The following is a 19,584-nucleotide window of genomic DNA, read 5'->3' as shown; positions in this document are numbered from 1 at the left end:
TTTGGATACATACAGTATCTCAACTTGTTTGTGTGTGTGTGTATATATTTTTTTTCACCCACCAAGCTGATTTAATAGTTAAGTCGTTGGAAATCAATGTTTAACAATTGAAAATTGTTTAAAACAATTTTCTTCTTTTTTGGCCTATTTTTTCTTTTAATTCTTGGATTATTCATTCAACCTTGTGTTATGCCTTTTTCTAACTGAATTGTGTATGCTGCTCTTAGCTGGGATTCTATTAGTCAGAAATTTTTTAGCGAATATTTAATGTGTTCCTGGAAAGGATTTAAGAACAGTGATTAGCTTCCAAAATAGTAATCCATTCCTTGAGCTATTAAGGCATCAGAAAAGCACAACTTAAGGAACAAAACTTATTGCAGTGAACCATGAATAGTTTACAACTGACAGCAGTAGATTAGAGTAGTAACATTCACAACCAATAATGATGTTAACAGAAGTGTTAAAGGTAACGTTCAAATAACTGCAATTCCAAGCTCTCTCAGTTCAGTTTTATGTTTCCCACCCTATATGTGTAAATATACATATTAGCGCTTTTGCAGTATGCACTTCATCAGACGTATTAAAACACATTAAATACATTGATGAAAAGGTGTGTACCACAGAAGTGCTAATTTGTAAGAATTAAAAAAATATCATGCAGTATGAGGTGTTTTTATTTTAATTATTATAAATTTATTATCATTGTATTATTTATATCTTATAAGATATTATATTAATTATATATTATAAATAATATTTTCTTTGTTTTGTTATATATATATATATATATATATATATATATATATATATATATACACACACACACACACACACACACACACACTTCATAATCTACAGGATGTCCAGACTAAAAGTATCCAAAAGTACATGTTAATAACTTTCTTCTTTTTACTAAACTTAGCAACTCGTCATGTTCTAATGTAGGCTAGTCAACTTCAGTGTATGCACTTTTTTTAGCTGGTCAGATGCCTAGACAATAATCTAACTCTTGCTAGGTGTTTGGGAGCATCTGCGGCATTATTAGACCAAACACCTTTAACATTTTTTGTGTTAAATCATTAAAATCTCAATATTTTCTTTGGTATAATTTATAATAAAACCCCAAGCAAAAACATCCAGAGAAGTGATATCTGAGAGATGTAGGTGGCCAAGCGGTAACTGCTTGGCCACCTACATCTTTCTATTTTAAGATACTTTAAGTTATAAGGAAAAATGTAACCATAACAGATTTTTAATGAGAGATACCGGTGTTCTTTGGTGGTTGGGTTTCAATTAACCACACATCTCAGGAATAGTCGAACTGAGAATGTACAAGACTACACTTCATTTACACTCATTCATATCATCCTCTTAAGTATTCTCTAAACGGTAGTTACCGGAGGCTAAACAAGAAAAGAAAATAAAGGTCAAATGACTTTTACATATCTCTTTATATCGTTTTGAGAGCCTTGCATGAAATTTTAGCTTGATGTCTGATAACAGTTAAGGAATTTTTAAATTGTAGGAACAAATTATAAGCACATCAGATTGAGAATTCTTTTTTCTTTGAAGTCTTTAACACTTATAATTCATAGGCTATATGATTTTGGTGTGATGAAAACTTTCAATGCCGATAGTGAGAATTGATTCTGATAGTTTGTGATGAAGTTCTGATAAGTGAACACATTCTTAATAATAATGTAATTAAATGGATAAATCTCATAGAGCTGGCAGCTTTTGTAAATTGCAGTCGAGCCCATATCCTTACAGTCCTTTATTTGCCAGTTTTGTCCCTTCTCCTTTTGTTATTGACCTCAATACGTGTCACATTCTTCAACATATTTTCCTCTTCTTACCTCTTGAATATTTGTTGCTCTCTCATCTTATCCAAAATACTTACAGTTTTCATTTCAGCTTGTTCAACAAAATATACACTAATATCCCCAAAGACCACATTAACATTACATGTAAATTTTCATTACATATGCCATCCTTTCCTCACAGTTGTACGCCGGTGTACACAGTTTATATTCTGCTTTTGAATTCTTTAAAACAACTTTTGTTCTGTAAAGAAACTGATATGCTTTCCTAGTAATCTGGTGTTTATTCAACATCTGATATTCTCTGCAAATTTCTTGTCATGCTGTCTCCAATAAGAAAGCGGTGTTGTTTACAGAAAGTAAAAATCCTAGTTTTGAACACCATTCTAATTGTGTAACAAGAGAATTTGTCTGTATTTTATCCTCTGTATTTTTCAAGCTCTAAAATTATGCCAGATGAAGCGATAAGATCTTTGTGGTTTTCCTTCAATGATCTCATCATAAACATCATTGTTTTTTTGCTTTTCATGAACTGTAATTGATTTAATGTATAGCCCCATTATGGATAGTCCCTTTTTGATTCTGCAATTTTTACTTTCAGAACGGTGCAGTCTTCACCCTTCTGAACTTATTTATATTTACAGGAGGGGATAGATAAGCATTTTGTATGCTACATATCAGTTTTATATATTATATGTTAGCTATTGTGGTAGAGATAATAATTTTAGTAGTTTATGTATTTTTTTTAATAAACATAATATAATTACTACTATCGAATACTACGTATCGATTGCTATTGAATGGGCCTAAATGCTATTGACGCCTATTGAATGGGCTGAAAAATGTAAAAAGGATAAGAAAAAGCTTTTATTGAGATTATTTCTTTGTTATATATTACTGGTGGTGGTGTAAAAATATGCAAATTTATTGAAGATGACAAGAAATTTGCTTCGCTTTTATTCACTTGTGTAGTAGATACTTGAGGGTACATACCCTCAAAAGCATTATCTTACTATTTTTTATTTTTAGTTATTTAAAAATATCTAACTTAATTTTTATTTATGTCCTGGGTTGGACCCAAAAAAATATGATAAGCCTATGTATACTTTATAATCTCATATATTGTCATATGACACTTAAAATACTCTCATATACTATCATATTACAGTATATGAGATTCTTCTCTTGTTGCTATAGAAAGACACAGATTTTGTCCATTATTACTGTACCAGTATGAGAAATTCTGCAGTATTTTAAAGCATAATACTTTCAAAGTTCATAGATTGATAGCAATCGTACATATCATCTCCCTATGCTACTTCATCCTTTGGTGGGGTACCCCCTTCCAATATATATTAATAATATGATTAATATATATTTTGAGAAAACCATTTATACACTACACTTGCTATCCATTAAATTTTGTGATTAGATTCTTTATGATCAGACATTCTGTTTTCATTCTTGATTTTTCAACAAAGATGAAAACATTGTAACACCTTCAACTGTCTGATTTCACGGGGAAAAATAAAATATCGTAGCATTCAAGAAATGATCTATTTTCAGAAAAATCAAAAATCATAATAGGTCTAATATATTTGTGTCCCCTTGCTCCTCCATTGGACTCTTGCAGGAGTCCCTAATCCTTTTAATTAAAACTCCCTAGTGCTCTTAAATAACAAGAATTAAAATATTTGATGTTTGAATCATTCTCTTTGAGAATAACTGTCTCAAAAAATATTTTTAAAAAAGCCACGAAAAGTTCACATATCACAGATTAACACTTCACAGGATATTTAAATATTTACAGTACTACTGTGAAAAAGGTCAAAATGCTCATTAAAAAAAATTGATTTACTTGATCAACTGATGATTTTACCTTAAAAATTATGCAGTTAAATGTAAAAAAAATAAAAATTTTTTGTAAAAAATTTCCATCCCAGTAAAATAAATTATTTTTATTTTAGAGTATAATTGCCAAAAAACATTTGGGTCCATTTGAGCCCCATCAGTCAACATCTACTTCATAAAATATTTTGAATAATAGCCTACAATTTGAAAAACAGATGTAGTATCAAAAATTATAAAAAAATTAAAGAAATTTTTAAATTGTTAAGTTGGGGATCCAACTTGAGTTTTCTTTTAAATTTGCATATCGTCTACATTTAATACAAATATAGTTTGATTTTCAGTCATGAAAATTACAATTAAAAAAAGTTATATTTTATTTATGGGTCCCTGAATGGAATTATACTTTTTTGGGAGGGGTGCTTAAAAGTTTATTTTCTGGAGTAATATTCACTTAATAAGTTAGCCCAGTTCAGTGCAATGTTACTTAAAAAAAAAAATGTTACTTAAAAAAAAATTACAGTTAACTAAAAGAAATTATAGGTACATAATGAATGCCCTCTTGTCTAACGGGGTTGTAGATCAAGCTAGAAATAGGTTTATTAACAGCAAAATATTTGTGCCAAATTTCAACTTTTTGGGCAATAGGTTTTGAAGGTAGGAGCCAAAAGCTGTTTAGAAATAATATTGAGTAACTCACACCACTAAATTCGATTAACTTGAAACTTTGGAATTTTAAATAATTCTAGTATTTTTGAAGGAACCTTCAATGTACTAAAGATCAACTTTCCATGACCACCATACAAGAAGTCAAGAATTAAAAATGTGAAAGCTATCCCTGTCCGTTTTTAATTTTGTTCAAAATTTAATTCCATTAATGTTCCATGTATAGAAATTGTTTGAACATTTTCACAATGTATATTAACCCAGATTGGAGATATCAAAATACAGACCAACTTTCCCTTCGTTATGTTTTTAAAACTGCAATAAATAGTGCTCTAGCTGAAAAAGTAAAAACATTAAGATGTTAAATACATTAGGTCATATTATTACTCTAGGAGCTCTAGCTCTTTGCCACATTCAACTCACAAAAGTTCAAATAATGCAGTTTATTTAAATGGATTTTGTTAAAAAGTATTGCCAATCAAAAAAATTTCAAATCCACAATACCCCATGTTCAGTCAATCTTGTTCCCTGAAGCTACATACCCTAGCCGCTTAGGAAATACTGGTATTGAGAGTATTCTTCAAATTCATTTTATTTGAAGAAAAGATTAAAAGAATAATTATGGCTGGGAAGATTAGATTACCTCAGCTCTCAAGGGTCTCTAGCCCCTGATTCCCCTAAAATAATAAAAATAAAAATATTACAATTTTTTAAGCATTCTTTTCCGGTGTTTCTACTAAAGAAAAAATTAAAATAATTACATCCAAGATGGAAATATCCCTTTGCTCATAAAGAGTTCTAGTCCCTTATCTCCTTTCAAAAAAATTAAAATTATTTTGTATAGTTTTTTTGTCAAAATATGTTTAACCATATGAAAAAATTAACATTCATAATGATATTCATGAGGCTTCCCTTAATCCCAAAAGAACCCTTCCCTTCTAATTTACAAAGATTAAATTATTATAGTGCTCGAGCTCTTTTTCAATATGTGTTCTGTCTTCAGAAAAAGTAAAATAATATAGTATTGTTCAAAAGGTTCAGACCCCTTGCTTTCAAGAAATTCAATATTCCTATCGCACTAAATTAAAAAACAAAGTTGAAATATTGCTAGATCTGAACCCCTTTATTTCAAAACTGTTCTAAATATTTAAATTGAGAAACAGATGTACCAAAAGTGTCTTTCCCCCCCCCCCCTCCAAGTGGTCATAGCCCTTTAACCCCTCATAATTCACAAAGATAGGAATAATAGAATAAGTGAGCTTTTGACAAAGTGTGTTTAACCATCTGGAAAAATTGAAATAGACAATGTTATCCAGAAAGCGCATGCCTCCTTCCTAAAGCCTTTAGCCCCCTTTAAATAAAAGTAAATTAAAGTTTAAAAGTAAATTTATAATATTGAGATGTTTAATTTTGCCTTTTAGAAATAGTCATAATTCTTTATGCCAGTAAAATTTGTAAGTATGTTGAACCCTGTTGCCCATTTATGTTCTCTATATTGCTTAGTCCTCTTCAAAATATACTCGTAAATTAAATTATGTAATATTCAAAGTTTATTTTTCAGATCACACTATTTTTCAAGAATTTGAATAATTCTAAATGATGTCAAAGAAACTACGGATTGCTTCTGTCACTATCTTTTGATGAATTGAAAGTTAAATAAATTGTTTCTTTGCTTTTAAATTACCAATTGTGTGAGTTTTCTCATTATTTGCAATCTTTACATGTATATGTGTAAAAAATAAAAAACCAATGCAAACAAGCTCGCTGTGTATCAGTTAATATTTTACTCATTAATTACAACAGAATGCCACTATTGTTACAGGATAATAATATTAAACAGTGCCTGATTGTAAAACTCAGTAAATGAGTACTTTAATAATAATAATGAATGTTGCTAGTTTTCACATCAGAAGCCAGCATTCCTCTTATTATTATTATTATTATTTAAATTATTTGAATTCTCTCTATTTTGATTACAGCTAGTATATGTTATATTATGAATTTATTTATTGAATGCATATTGGATCAATAAACAAGATCAAGAAAAGAGAGGGAACTTAAAACATTGGTTTGAAATGAATTTTCTTTTGTTTACTGTTAAAATTTAACAGGGTTAATAATTTAAATTATTTCATCCATTCTTATTTTGAGGTTTGATTTTAGTTATATTCTGCTAGCTGAACATTTGGTTTCACACTTGGTTCCCTACAACTGTACAATTTACTCAGGAATGGCTACCCAATTTTAATAAAATGATTATCAAACAATCCATCTCAGTTATGTTTTTGACATTAGACTGTTATTATATTTTAACACGCATTTCATATATTTTTATTTACAAAAATATAAATCGCAATAATATTAGAAAGTAACATGGGATCAAAAAATAAATCGATCACTGGATGACTTTTATGAATTTAGGAGTATGATTAATGTGATAATATTGGGAGGTTGGAATTGAGAATTTGGACTTAGTCAGGGTAGTAGGATGGAGGCTTTCAGAAATCTGTACAAATTGAATTAATGATTATGAATGCCCATTTTTCTAAAAAAATGATTCACTAGGAATTTTTTTTATTTACCGGTTTATTATTTTTTTATAATTTTTTCATTGTAAGAGTATTCTGAATTTTAAAAAATTTTTATATCGAAAGAAAAATATGTACAGTAACCTGGATCAACAAAAGTATTTTTGAGGTTTTATTGGAAGGTCTGTCGACCTTCACTTTCCAATAAAACCATTTCCAATAGAACTTTTTAGGAGTTTGATAAAAATTCAGGTAGAACAAGAGTTAGATGAAACACTGGAAGAAAATGAAATATTGTTCTTCTTTAAAATAGTCATTCGCTAGTATAGTGTGATGATAATGCATAAAACGTAACCGTGTTTATTAATGTGTGAACATTTTTCTTTGAAAGAATCATACTCGCTATAGTTTTTTAAAACTTGAATATTTATTTATTTATCTAATGATCAGTGCAGAGCTGCCTAGAATGAAATTTATAAATCCTTGTTGAAAAAATATACAGAAAAAGAACAGCCGTGACTGAGATCATTCATATTATTTCACACATATACAAATGCACATATGTTAAAAGCCCCTTTAAAGCTATTATGAAACCATTTTTAAGTGAGTGTTATTAACAATAGTGGCACTGGTAAAAAATTAAGAAACAGCTGCATAATTAGTTCTGGAAGCCAATTTTCTTTTAATTTTGAAAATTAGTAACAAATTTTTAACGTATTTTACAAGAGATATTACATTTGAATATATTAACAAATTTGTGAGGAGTGTTTTTCTTTCTGTCATATGAAAATTTAGTAATTATTTAGTTGATCAGATCCTCTGTAAAATAAATTGTTCTTCATTCTAATATTTATAACTGACCATCTACTTAGAAAAGTATGTTTCTTGTTGAGACGCATTTAGTTTGATGACAAAATTGGAAAGCTTCAAAGAGTAGAGAATGAAGGAAACATTCAAGTTCTGTAAAAATAAGCAGAACTTGAATGCCTCTTTGTAAATATTCATTAACAAAACAATATTATATTTATCTTGCTACCAAAATATGGATGGAATCAAGATATTACTTGCTTAATTACAGTCGTTAAGTTTAAGTTAACAGCAAAATAGGTGCTACCATACATTGCTGTAAAATTAACATTTCTGATGTAAAATTATTTTAAGTGAAAGATAACAACTTGATAAATAACTGTTAGTACTGATATTATACAAACATTTTAAAATATTGCTTTTTTAATGAATAAATATTTTAATTGGTGTTTGAACTCTATACAACGCTTTGATTAAGTGGATCTAGAAGTTTAAAGCTTGAAGATTAATTTTAATATTAATTCAAGTCCTTTGTTTTATTTTATTTATTTTATTTTCTATTATTAAGTATTTCTATTTAAACATAAATGTTTTTCAGTTAGTGTGTTTTGTTTTAAGCGCTTTAATGTTTTATAGCTTCTTCATTTATAAAGGTTTAATTTTTTTTTCTAGTTTTCATTTTTGTAGCTAATCATATAAATTAACCTTTAAGTTTTGTTATTTCTGAGTGCATTTTAAAATTGACTACTAGAATTTTGAAGGTTTTTGATCAGAAGGGGGATGTTCTGATTTCAATCTTCCAATTAAAGAGGAGGTTTTGGTCTAACTATTACAAGCTGCGGGAATTTTCTACTTATGGGATTGTACCCGTTGTGGGAAATTACATTGATTGTAAAATTGATGCGGGTTGGCTGTGACATCTCTCCATTCAAAAATGGGAGAGGAAACACTTGGTGTGATGGCTTCAGTGTCATCAAGTCAAGGAAACGAAAGGTAGCAAAGGATTACAAGCTAATACATGACTTGATAAACTTTATGCAGAATTGTTTGGGTTTGAACTATCGCATGGGGGGATCCTCTGTGTTTTGTACTTCATGAGGTTGAGAATTAGCTAAGGATTTATCTGAGGAGCACGTTGCCTGTATCTTTAACCCATTGTTGCAAAATGTCTACCTTCATTTCTTCAATGTTTTCAGTTTTTTCATCTTCTTTATCCTGGGAAATATTTCCACGATCTCAAAGTTTATTTACAGCACATGTCATGTTTTCTGCATTATTTACTCAAATACTTAGTACTTGCTGTTCATTGATTTCAAATTTGTTTAAAGTTTCTTTAATCTGATTTTTCACATATAATGAGTTATGCCTTCCTTCAGTATCAATAATATCCATTGTTTTTATTTCAGTTTCTTGCTTTTTTTATTCCAAAATTCTACATTGATGGGAAGAAAATTTTTATTTCCATGGGTTGTAAGCATCTAGCTTTAAACAGCGTGATTGTCCTTTTAAAGTTTGTCTTAAATTGATGTGAGTAGACTCTGCTGTGCTTTTTACTAAGTTACGAACAGCATCATGTCCTGTTGGTACACTAAGCTTCTAAGCCATTTCACCAGTAATTTTTTGGAATCCTTTGTTATTTAATGTGAATGTAGTGAGTGGTGTCATACTCATACAAACCATCTCAACAAGTCCCTTGCGGAAAGTATTACTATCCATAGCGATTGTAATCTTCAACAATGCTAAATACGTATCAGTTTTTGGTCGATCAGTTCTGCATTTCTTATGACATGAAAATGCAATGGTAAAATTTTTGTGATTACATTTTTTGTTGCAGTGGATCCTTCTTTTTAAGTAACCATTCCTAAATTTCAGGATGATTGCGCTTCACATGCTGCCAAAGATTGAACATTTTCAACACACTAGTTCCACTTGCCTTGAAGTTGCATTGTATAGATTTGCCAATTATAATGCGTTCCATCTTGTTTATAACTGACGTCTTCTTCCTGTTATCATATTCAAATACGAAAATCTCTTTAAGCTCTTTCGTAAATCGACTGTCTATCAGCAGTGATAGTTTTAAATTTTGGTTTGACACCATGTCTTAAATAATCAAACATTTAAGTGTTTTTATTTTAGAAATAATGCATATAAACAATTGTGCATACAAAATAACCAAATAATAATAATCTTACCTCGGCAAACAAATTAAAAATTACAATTACAACAAACTGATTGCTAACAGAAATGAACGATTCTCACACTCACGACCAGGCGCAAAAATAGTTAGGTTATGTATTGCTTGACAACTTTGTCACATTTTTAATAATACCAGTGTTGTAAACTTAACAAAGAAAAATGAGTCGGTGAGAATGAAAGTGGCGTAAGTCACTTTTTGGCCAATTGAAGAAATTTAGTTTAACATTTAATGGTTTGTTAAAATTTTTATTGAAAAATCAAATGTAAGAAATGAATATTAGTGCTGTTCCTAGTGGTGAATTTCTGTACTAATGACTAAAGCCATTTTCATTCTAAATAAAACAGAACTATGTCAGAGGATTTCACACATCAACTTAACTCAATTTTTAAATTTTATGACTTATGTCACTTCTATTCTCACCAGCTCAAATATTACAAAAATATATACATCGGAGCAGCAAAATACTACAAATTTCCATGTTGCTCCGAGTAAAGATTTGTTGCTCCACTTGCTCCATGCACCTGCTGCAAAGCCCTGTGTGTAAGGACTGTACTTACATTGTGTGATTTGACATTACTATGTAGGGGGGATAAAAAAATATGGTATTATAGTCAAATACCTTACCAACGTAAGGTAAAGATTACTGTACTGAAATCAACAATACTGATTGCAGTAATGCAAAATTTATTCCATTACTGCAATCAGTATTTATCTGAAATACTATCGCAAAACATTTTGACGAGTACATTTATGTCTTTCATTGTGCAATAAATGGGTGTTTTATTATAATTGGATATTTAATGTTAGGTCGTCTAAATACTGATTGCATTTACTTCAGTGGTATAAGATTAGAGATAAAAATCATGGGAATTAAAATATAGAAAACAGGGCTTGTTAGCAGTAAATATTAAATAATACATTAATCACCTTTTTGCTGACTAGAATTAAAACATTAAATAGTTCTGAAATACTGTACGTATGTTTTCTTACATCAGAATTAGAAATAAACACTTCATCAATGAAGAAGGAAGCATTTGGAAAAATATAGTTAAAAGAAGAAACAGACTTATAGGCCACATATTAAGCCAAACTGGAATAGTCGCTTTAATATTAGAGGGTCAGATAGAAGGAAAAAATTGTGCAGGCAGGCAACGTTTAGAATATGTAAAACAAACTGTTAGGGATGTAGGATGTAGGAGGTATACAGAAATGAAACAACTAGCACTAGATAGGGAATCTTGGAGAACTGCATCAAACCAGTCAAATGACTGAAGACAAAAAAAAAATTGTAATTTATAATAAATATAAAAATGAATTAGTGTTACATATAAAACAAACTGGTAATGTTTTCATCTACTGTAAATTTTTAATTTTACTTCATTGGCTTAAATAAAATATATATATAATTTAATTTTTTAGTTGAATTTTCACAGAGAAAAAATACATAATATTCAAGATAAGAATATTCAAAATGTATACATTAATTTTAAAAGCATAAATAAATCATGTTATCTATTTATGAACTTAAATTTATTTTATGGATTGATCATTTTCCAAAAGAATTAGTTGTTAAATTATAATCATCTAATGCTTAAATTGATTTGGAGGTTTGATAACTGCCATTATGTACACAAATGTCATACTTTATGTACCACCTTTATATTGTATTTAAACTGTTTAACTATGTTACTATAATGATAAAATTGCATTTTTAACACATATTATACAAAAAGAGTGCACACGCATATATCACAAAAGAAAAATTCAGCTTCTTCAATAATTTTTGGTCTATCTATGAAAGCTGTAGTTACTGAATTAGTTGCAGAAGTTGTTACTTTGAGATGTTGCAGAAGAAGATGTTGCATTTCTGAGCGGTATAGTTTTAATTTTTTCAAAGAAAGCATTACACTTGAAAACAATGAAATATTATACAATTACTTAAAAATGTAATATGACCTACAGGATTAATTTGTCCTGTTAGTTGTAATATTAGTTTATCTGTTATACTACTCATGTTCTCAGAAATTATACTTTTGTTATGGATTTAAAAAATCCACAAACTTATTTAGTTTCAACGGCAGTTCTATATTAAACATTAAAAGTTCTATGACATAAGAAAAATTGGTTGTCCAGAGGTAACGTATTCAGTAATCTATATGTAGTCTTGTGAGAGTGAGGAATTAATTATGTTTTCAGTTGGCCATGGGTCGTAATCTCCATGTGCTAGTAAGAGAGAATTTGGGTTTAAATCTGAACCTATTGGGATTTGAATTGTCAGCTGTCTATCCTAGAGCTCTAGGTTCTTGCATTTCATTTAATGCAATACATTACAAGCTCATTAATGATACCTGAAATGAAAACTGTACAGTGCTGATTGATGGCATTACTGATTTTATGGGGAATCAAACAATTATGGTCATAGATATCTTGTAAATGTGATGCATTTCACTATCTCAGAAAAAGAAAGGTAACTTTGATTTATGTTATACATTGGTATAACTTATGAGGTTTCATCTGTTAATCTGGTTATAAAAGTTAAAAAAAGAAAGATAATGCAAGTAGTAGATGAATGTAAAAATATAAATTTCCTTTTATGCGGCTGTATTACTTTTTCTACACTCACCATGGGATCTACATGAATTAGAGGGGAATGTAAATATTATCTAAACAAGTAACATTCTTGTTATAAAATTGGACTCCACAAATAGTTACAGTTATGAATAGTTCAAAAACAAAAACAGCCAGTGCACTGAAACTTTACTAATTCAGGACTAATGGAGTGTGAGTATTGAGTATGAATTACTGTGAGTTCGAATCAAAATGTTTTAAATAGTAGTTTATGAAAACATAGAATTTACACATAATAACATAATTATAACATAAAACATACTATTTATATATAAAACATAGTATTTATATAAACATAAACTGCTTTAAAAAGTATATTCTTTAAAGAATTAGGACCAGTAGTTTAATTATTGTATTTGTACAGACCAACATTTTAAGATTAACATTTTATATATATATACATTGTATTTGATGATATTGATTTGAAATTATTTATCTACATTCTGATCATATTTATTTGTATTTAAAAACGCGCTGCCATCTGTTGCCACTTTTTATAGAGTGTCATCTTCATAATTCTGTCTGAAAGTTCATCAAGTTGGAAATTTTTTTGTATTTATATATTTATAAAAGCCAAGTCCAAAATGTCCAAATTTTTGCTATTATTATTAAATTCAATTTTTTGATTTCCACCTATTTCCAAATTTGTCTGAAGATCAGATACAGAATGTTTGTTATTAATAAGGTAGTCAGTAACATTAGATAAAACCACTTTGCCATTTTTTTAATTTCTAATCTGTTCTAAAAATCTATTAGTTTTACCCACACACACATATTTATATATATATATATATATATATGTATACAGAGTGTGACCACTCTGTACAAGTTTTTTGTCAAACGTAACACCAAAGATCTTGGGATTTAGATTCTTCCAGGGGTTTCTTCCTCTCCTACCTGATTTAGGAAAAGAATTCTTCAGCGGTCTATCTTGAAAAGAAATTTTAGAGAAATTAAAGGGATAGATTTGATTTCACTTTTTTTGTGGAATGCCCAAGTGAATTTTAAAATAACTTGTGGGGCCTTTTTCCAAATTTGACATCATCAGTGAAATTTATGTTCCTAATGTTAAACAAGCTAACTCAAGTGCAAAGATATTAAAGAGTAGGATTTGAGTGAAAGAGTAGTATCATTTAAAATACCACTTAGCATTCCTTGAATGTTGAGCATTGTAATATTAATTTTTACCTTTATTTTATGGACTTGCAAAAAATTATGACAATGGTTCTTTCATTGATGAAGACACTTTTGTCATCATTTAGTGGTGCAATATTTTACTGTTTTTCCAATCGATTGCTTGGATTCATTCAAAATCATCTTGTTCAAAAATAGTTCTGATAACAGGAATTATCTACACGCTGAAGTGAGGATTCTAACATAGATTGGTTCATACTCAGTTATCACATGGTATTGTTGGAATCCCTTTTTCAATAATATGTCTGTAATGCTCTCCAAATGTTTACATTTTTCAATTTGTAATTTATATAAATTTCATTTCTTTCTTAAAAACTTCCAAGTTTACTTTCATTTTAAAATGACAGAAGTGTTCCCTTGTTTCATGTGTAGAAGGAAACTTAAATGTACTAGAAAATGGTTTCTTGAGAGCTCTTTACCTACAGTCAATATGCGGTAGGTGAGACAATGATTAAATTTAGTGAACTAAGGGAGCCAAAAGATGTACTTTATTAAGTTGGTGTTTTATCCTTGTTATGTGTACTAGGTATGCCTTCTAAAAGCTCTTTGAAAGTGTCTGGTATTAAAGTTTTCTCCAGCAGTTATAAAATATCTGAAATCAGAAACAACTGTGGCAAGTTCTCAGCCTGTAATGCCCTGGGACTGGACAGAAATATTTAAAATCTTTTCAAATGAAAAAGACATATGAGTAGCTTATAAGTTGTATTTTATATTTGAGTAGATTTAAATTGTGTGTTGTGAATGAATGTGAAACACCTGCACCCTCTTCCATCATTTTGTGTTGAGTTGGACACAGAATGTAATTAAAATTTTAATTATTTACTGAGAGCTTTTGGTAAGACTTTTTCTTGCTTGTCTACAATCTCAATTTTGTTCTTTTCATCTGAAATGAACAAAACTTTGAAATTTTCTTGTTAAAAGACTTTAACTTCGTCCATTACTAAAAGATTTTCTTTTTACAGGTTATTTTATTCTTAGCTAAGCCACTGACCTTTGTTTTCTTTCCTCCTTGTCTGCAAGTTTTGTTTTTGCTGAAAGAAGCATGTAATTTCTATTACTTATTTATAAATAATTTTTAGTCGGTTTTAATAAATTATAATAATTCAAATTAAATTAATAACAGTATTTATGCCCTTTATCTACAGTAAGTTGTTTCAGTTTTTCATTAATGTAATTAATTAGTGAAATTTTAGTTATAACTGGCATTCTTTAATTTTTTTTCTTTCTATGAGTAAAGAAAATCTTTGTATAATAAAAAAAAAAAAAAAAAACGTTTTAGTGGATTTATGAAATTTTATTCAATGTAAAATTAAATTACATAATTTTTCTGATTTACTATTTAGTAATAAAATCTTGCAATATTTTGATTAATTAATTTGTTTTTTTATCATGATACAAAAGAAATTATAAAATTTATCATTTTTTACTTTAGTTTCTAGATCAATAATTGTTTTGTTGAATATATCTAATTTTTTCCCTTAATGTGCATGTTGCAATCTGTTCAACTAGTGATGAACATCAATAAGCAACCCTCTTAACGGCCCAATGAGATGAGATGAGGATGATATGTATGACATGTAAATTAGGTGCAGTCTTGTTACAGACTCAGGCTGACAATTCCTGAGACATGTGGTTAATTGAACCCTAACCACTAAAGTGCACCAGTATCCGCTGTCTAATATTCAACTTCACATAAAATCAACTATCTTTTACCAGAATTTGAACCTCAGAACCATCTACTTTAAAAAGTCAGCTGTTAAATAACTGATTTGCGACAAGCTAACCGCTAGACTAGCCCGAAGGGTTAAATATTTAATGTGTATATAACTCAAAATAAATTAATATGAATTATATAACACTTTATGATGCTTTTTGAGGTTGTTGCTGACATTGTTGTTGCATGTTCTTGTGCATTTACAGCCTGTTCTTTTTAAAAACAATCTGTGCAAGAGCAAAGAATTCTTGTACCCGATCAGGCTTAAGAATATAGAATCACCTTGATCTTCTTTTGTAGAAACTAAAAAAGAAATAATTTGTAAAACATAGCACTAGTTATATAATTAGCAATATGGTTCAAGCTTTGTTCAATATAGCAATAAAAAATAAGAGTTATTTCGCAGTACGTCTAATACATTACCTAATATTTTAGGTCAGTTCATCCATTCCTTAACCCACCGGGTTGGTTTAGTGGTTAACGCGTCTTCCCAAATCAGCTGATTTGGAAGTCGAGAGTTACAGCGTTCAGTCCTAGTAAAGCCAGTTATTTTTACATGGATTTGAATACTAGATCGTGGATACCGGTGTTCTTTGGTGGTTGGGTTTCAATTAACCACACATCTCAGGAACGGTCGAACTGAGAATGTACACGACTACACTTCATTTACACTCATACATATCATCCTCTGAAGAATTATCTAAGCGGTAGTTACCGGAGGCTAAACAGGGAAAAGAAAAAAGTTCATCCATTCCTTTAGTTTCTGATTCATAAAAATTAAAATTAGTACATTATGATAACTAAACAGTAAGAGCAATGCGATTATTTGGAAAACAGGAAATATATATCTCTTTATATTTCATTATTGATGATGTAAAATACTTGGCATTGGCAAGGCAATTGGTTGATATAGCAGATTGAAAATACAAGGAGATTGTAAAATATCGATTGAGACTATGTTATTCTTTTAATATAATTGATATTATAGTAATTAATTATTTCAAAAAGTTAATATTAAAATATAGTGTCATGGTCGTTATTTGCGACGACTAAGTGTTAAGAGGTTTTTTCACCTTTACATTTATATATTAATTTACATTTATATATTTATTTATCGATATTTCAACTAGGTTTAGTTTAAGCTATTTCGATATATCGTTTTCATTAGAAAAATACTACCTCATAGACAGAAGCTTCGGATGTTTGATTTGTTTCAAGTTTGTTGACAGTAAATGTATTATAAAAAAATAAATCCTAAAAAGTTGCAGAAAAAATATAATTTAACTGCTTTAGGACTGTTTTTCCAGCTGGAAACAGCGTAAAATCATCTGTTGTAGTTTATGTTATAGTTACCGAAGGTAAGCGATCTTTCTCTAAATAATCTAGCCTATAAGGAATTAGAATTCTCTGAAATTGAAATGCCTGATTTGTTTGTTGTATGTTTTTGAAGTAATTCTATTGTGTGTTATTAAAATAACTCGTGTTTCCCTAAGGAGAGCTAGTTAATAGCGATAGTTCTGAATACTTTTATTTCGTTAAATTACTTGTTAGTCATCAGGCTTATGTTTTTTTGTAGATTTTCAATCATTTGATTGGTCGATACACTTAATTACTTTCTACTATCTGTGACTCTCTTAGCCAAAGCATTCCTATCGTGTGGTATATTCTCAATTTTCTGTTTAATATATTTCAATCTCTATCTCTGTGCTGTCTGTACCTTCTGAACTTCCTTTGTGAATTAAATTCAATGACTGGGTGCTTTAAATATATGGCCTAACACCCTTGCTTTTCTTTTTACAGGATTCTGCCCCAAATTTGCCGTAAACCCATCATCTTGTATTTTACTAGTCCATCTTATTTTTAACATTTATGAAATTTGGTACTTACGTATTAACGCCACCACAGCTACAGCTTTATTTAAAAACAAACTAGTCAATCGGATTTCGGTGGAAAATGGGCCGATATAGAGTTTAACATAGATTCAAAACAGTCTCTTTATTAACTTTAATAAATGGTTATTTATATAATTTAACCAAACTTAACCTACGCTCGCTTCGCTTGCTAACCTTGACTAATTAACTGGAGTGTTTTGATTATTTAAATAATAAATAATTGCAATAATTACTGAATTTATTAAATAAATACTCAAAAAATTACGGTGTTAATTATTCAAGGTTAGCGAGCGAAGGTTAAGTTTGGTTAAATTATATTTATAAAATAAGTAAAGAGACTGTTCATTTTCCACCGAAATCCGATTGACTACTTTGCTTTTAAATGAAGCTGTAGCTGCGGTGGCGTTAATACGTAAGTACCGGAAATTTTCATTTTGGAAATTAAATTAAAACTTACTGATTAAATTCAGTGGTTTTTACATATATATATATATATGTATTGCTCATTGTTGTTTATCCCAGTATTTTATTTATTGGAGAAATAACTTATTCTAATAGATTAGATTTCTTAGCACCATCTAAAAAACAGCACATTGCTAGGGATGTGATCAGTGTATGTTAACACATTCTCTAAAATTGAAGTAGTTCATTTGGACATTATTCATAATTCCTCTTTGTCTGCAAGTTTTGTTTTTGCTGAAAGAAGCATGTAATTTCTATTACTTATTTATAAATAATTTTTAGTCGGTTTTAATAAATTATAATAATTCAAATTAAATTAATAACAGTATTTATGCCCTTTATCTACAGTAAGTTGTTTCAGTTTTTCATTAATATAATTAATTAGTGAAATTTTAGTTATAACTGGCATTCTTTAATTTTTTTTCTTTCTGAGTAAAGAAAATCTTTATATAATAATAAAAAAAAAAAAAAACGTTTTAGTGGATTTATGAAATTTTATTCAATGTAAAATTAAATTACATAATTTTTCTGATTTACTATTTAGTAATAAAATCTTGCAATATTTTGATTAATTAATTTGTTTTTTTATCATGATACAAAAGAAATTATAAAATTTATCATTTTTTACTTTAGTTTCTAGATCAATAATTGTTTTATTGAATATCTAATTTTTTCCCTTAATTAATGTTGCAATCTGTTCAACTAGTGATGAACATCAATAAGCAACCCTCTTAACGGCCCAATGAGATGAGATGAGGATGATATGTATGACATGTAAATTAGGTGCAGTCTTGTTGAAATAATTACTATTGATTATAGTCATATAGCATATAGTTAGAGTAGATCTATCTATTGCACAGATACTGGGAATGATTCACACCATCGCTTTTGGTGATGGAAATAATATATTGCTTTCAATCTTAATGTAAATTAGTAATAAATTAAAGATTTGCAGGCTGGAAATTGTTTTATTTGTAAAGCAATGTTAAAAAAAGGGTTAAATGTTTATTATTGTAATATTCTAGAATTAAATTTATCATATAGTAGTAAGTAATGTGAAGATACCGAGCATTCTCATATTCTCATTCATATCAACCATTCCTATCCTATCCGGCTTCAAATTGAGAAAAAGCTTTTTAAGATCTTCACAGGTTTCAGAAACCTCCATGCCTGCATTTGAATAGAATCAGTATTGACCTCAGGATGTTTCCTAGAAACAAATTAGGAATTTCCTGCTCTCCAGAAAATAAATGATTTAATGTATGTAATTCTGCAGTATTTGCAGTACAATACTCCCAAGTAAGATGTCAGAGAATATGAGTTATTTTACACTTAGTGACCTTCATGTAACAAACCGCTACATTATCCTCAACTGAATACACTGTGGATACTGAAAGATTCATATTTCCTTATGTATTAATAAAGCAAGAGTACTTTAAAGTACAATGATGTGTGATTTTTAGACATGATGGTGAGGAATAATTGCATTATTTAATTAATAGGGGCTCTTAGATATAAAATAATGATAGTTTTAAATGGCCGCCACATATTTGTTTCTAGAAGTAACAGTTATTACTGATAATTAATATCAATCCACTAATTAAAATACTATTACTAATAATAATAATAGTATCAGTGTTAATTAAGTATTTAAACATTTCACATATAAACATACAAATGTTTAACTTGATTGGTAAGTAAAGTATTTAATTATTATGTTTAATTAAATTTCCTGTTATACAAACATATTCAAACATTACATGCTTGAATTCAGTTCAATGGAAATTAGTTAATTGTGACAGGATTTAACTTGAAAAAAAAGCTTAGT

General features: G+C 28.9%; 1 protein-coding gene and 1 long non-coding RNA gene across 4 annotated transcripts in view; one reads left to right on the top strand and one right to left on the bottom strand.

Annotated features, from left to right (window-relative positions):
- Positions 1-19,584, top strand: part of LOC142334153 (putative endochitinase) — an 84,179-nt gene that overhangs the window by 38,920 nt on the left and 25,675 nt on the right. The window lies entirely within an intron of this gene.
- Positions 14,637-16,103, bottom strand: LOC142333852 (uncharacterized). The gene is made up of 2 exons (XR_012758722.1): positions 15,826-16,103; positions 14,637-14,719 (listed from the first exon to the last, which is right to left on the bottom strand). It is a non-coding gene; the product is annotated as an uncharacterized LOC142333852 (long non-coding RNA).

The sequence above is a fragment of the Lycorma delicatula genome, chromosome 13 (genome assembly GCF_047948215.1).
Source record: "Lycorma delicatula isolate Av1 chromosome 13, ASM4794821v1, whole genome shotgun sequence".
NCBI classification, from domain to species: Eukaryota; Metazoa; Arthropoda; class Insecta; order Hemiptera; family Fulgoridae; genus Lycorma; species Lycorma delicatula.
The sequence above is the reverse complement of the archived record's forward strand: the minus strand, read 5'-3'. Positions and strand labels throughout refer to the sequence as shown.